The following is a 3,545-nucleotide window of genomic DNA, read 5'->3' as shown; positions in this document are numbered from 1 at the left end:
AGTAGAAACTTTAATTTTTAAATAAACAACTCAGGTTACATGGAAATGTATAATAAACATACAAATATAATAAATATATAAGTAGTAGATTTAAATAAATATTAATTTATTTAATAAATATAATTTAAGTAAATATTAAAATAAACATACAAGTAATATTCAAATTCTTCTAGCTCCCAAAACTCTAAGTAAATTACCTCAAAGCATAGGTTGGAGTAGAAAAAGGAAGATGAAAAAGAGTTTAAGATCCCTCGACAAGGCTGAGACAGGAGGATGGCTGCTAGTTCGAGGCCAACCTGGGCTAGAAAGTGAGTTCAAGGCCAGCCTGAACTGCTTAGCAAGACCATTTCAAAAAGGCAAAAAAGAAATCCCTGGATAAATATAGTAGAATTTTCTCTTTCATTTTCTCTGAGTGATACTATGAAAGCAGAACAGCCTCCATGATTTGGAAAAGTATGGCTTTTATTGTCAGAAATAAAAAGCATGGCTTTCATTGTCATAAGTTTGGTAGAAAAAAATTAGCAAATATCCCTTGTTCCAAATATGGCTTTTTAATTGAGGGTGGCAGCACAGATCTTAGACCTTTTAACTTACCTATTGCTATGAGTCAATATTTCCAAATGTACTGAGTCCCTAGAATATTCAATTCTGTATATACATAAAAATGAAGAACAGAGCAACAGTGTTTTGTAATAGGAAAGTTTAAAACAAAGAAGCATTCAGAGGAATGATATAAAGTTTGAAACCCTAATTTTGGTGACATTCATTATCTTGGGACTATTTCAGTGAAAGGAGGTAAAATTTTAAGGATGGATTCAACTACGCACTATGAAAGTATAGTAATGTTAGAGGAGGCTGTTCACATAATGCTCTCCTGTTACACATGATAATGTCCCTCATAAAGTCCAATCATTTTTCTCATTTATTGTCCATAAAGGAGTGGAGGCAGAATAATGCAGAAAGAATACACTTTGCAATCAGACCAAATTGATTTTTGAGAACTAGATTCTATCATTTCCTAGTCTGCATGGTTGGGCAAACTCCCATTTTAATTTTTCTTTTTTATGAAATTTAAGTAGTGTTATTGCCTCTTATTTTATGATCACATGAGAAAATTCATAATAGTTTTGCCATCATGTTTGGCATGTATAATGCACTGATTCTTAGTGATCATGTTGACGTTGGTGGTGATGATGATGATAATAGTGAAAATGTCAGATTTTGTTCCTACATTAAAGCCTATCCGTGTAAGGAAAAGTTTCTGGATGTATGGGAATGCAAAAGATGCTCTTTAAGATCTTAATATAGTTACATTTTTATACAAATGTTGTTATTGTTTAGATTTAAATTTTCCCCAAAAAATTGTGTTCAGAGATAGGGCATAGTTGCAGCGGGCAGGTTCTGACTTGGATGGGTGTGTTCCTGTCCACGGCTCCTCCCTCCTTCCTCTCTGTTTCCTGGCTGCACGAGGTCAGCTTTCTTCTACCTTGCCCTTCCACCAGCCTTTTCTGCCTTGGAGCTAACTATGGATTGAACCCACCTAAACCATGAGTCATATTAAACCTCTCCACCTTTAAGTTATGAGTGTCAGGTATTTTGTCCCGGCATTAGGAAAGTAACTAATACAAAAGTCATCTAAAATATATCAAAAACATTCAGGGCAAGTCATAGAGACGTAATTCAACAGTCCACCAACATTAGCAATAAAAGTTTTAAAAAAATGAGCATCTTCATTTTTCAGGTGTGAAAATTGAGGATCACAATCTACTTAGCCACATCTATGACTCTTCAATTCCTGGTCTAGGATGCATTAAACTGTAACACACTGAAAAATATGTAACTGCCCACTGTATTTTGAAGACAGTATAACAAGCACTGTAAGATATTAATTTAGTTGGTACCATAAGAACATAGGTAGAGTCAGTGTTGGTGAAAATAGCATGAAGAGTGACCAACGAGTGAATAAACATTATCTAGCATGTTCTTTGACTGGCTCAAAGGATGAGGAGGAGCCCTGTGCTATACACATTTGTACTGGATTTTCTTGGTTATTTATAAAACATGAGAAATATAGGAGCAAAATTGATGACTATATTAACACTTTATAATGTGCATTCAAAAAATTATCCTTTCACTTCATTTTCCTGCCATAGTGGGAAATATCACATAATAACAGTAGGAAGGTTGATATTATTATAAAATTAACATTTTTAGAATCACCACTGTAATAGATAATGCAGGCAAGGATCATCCAATACTAGCAAAAGGAGTTGGGAAAAGTGTGTAAAGTCAGTCATTCTTTGCACCACGTCAATGCATACGGTGACCAAGGGACAACAGTTTCAAGGTGAGCAGTGAAGTTGCAGCCGGGACTATCCAGGAATTTAACCTCATCACTGTAGTCTCAGAACTAACAGCCTTGAGACAGAATTCACCCATGATATGAGTCTTGGTGGAGGAGCCTGGACCACGCAAGGTCATCGAAGAGTATTCATGATCATCAGCCAGCAAACTGGAGTGAACACTGAATATTGCCTTGCACTGAGATCTAAAATAGAGTGGTGGCTTTGGCTTCTCAGCCTCAGATGAAAATGCTTCTGACTTTATGCTCTTCTAGCATGATAAAATATGAGTGCCTCACCTGCATCTATTCAACTACTCGCCTCTTCCTTCTTACTAGAGCATGTCTGGATTTACTATAAGAGTTCTGTCCTATTCGCCCCATTATGAAAGAAGCAGCCTACCTATCTAAGCCTGTTCCTCTGTTTGCTATGAATTTCTCTGGCTCTGGACAAAGCACAGACATGAGATTCTGCTTACGTTGGTTAGTCTCCCTTTCTGCTTGAATGTACACCCACAAATCCAAACAGTGTTAAAGAATATTGATGAAGCAAATGACTTCCCAAGAATGATGGCCCAGGAGGAAAACAGAAATAGGGCATAGTAAGCAATCAGGAAATGTCAGCAGACCTTAGAGAAACCCTTCAAACATACCAGAGCACTGAGCCAAACATTAAAAGTAATGGAGTGTTTGTGAAGAGATATGCGCTTGCCTAGAAGAAAGAAATAGGAAATGAAGTGAGAAGCCAAGCAGAGGCCCGTGTGTGATATTTAAGGGCTGACAGTGGGATAGGGAAGAACACAGTTCACAGGCTGCCAGTCTGTACAAAGGCTACAGGGTGCGTTGAAAACAGAGTGGACGAGATGTTTCTCTCTGGCCTGCATTGATTTCCCCGGCTACTGATAACTTATTTCTTCACAGGTTGTTCTGATAGAGACAGTTTGAACACACCTGGTTATTAACACAGCTCAGAAATGCCTGATAAAGAACATCGAAAACCCCTGGGTACAGTGATTGACCTAGGGTTAGTCACATGACCTGTGGAAACCACAGTAAGCAATCAGGAAATGTCAGCAGAGCCTAAAAGAAGCCCTCCAAACATACCATAGCACTCGATCTTTGGAACACAATTCTAGATCTTTAATTGGAGATCTGAAAACTGAACATTTCTTTCTGCTGAATTTAAATAAAAGTCATTTAGGGA

This window comes from Chinchilla lanigera, unplaced genomic scaffold, assembly GCF_000276665.1.
Source record: "Chinchilla lanigera isolate Chin_1 unplaced genomic scaffold, ChiLan1.0 scaffold00084, whole genome shotgun sequence".
Classification (NCBI taxonomy): domain Eukaryota; kingdom Metazoa; phylum Chordata; class Mammalia; order Rodentia; family Chinchillidae; genus Chinchilla; species Chinchilla lanigera.
This window is presented reverse-complemented; position numbering follows the sequence as displayed.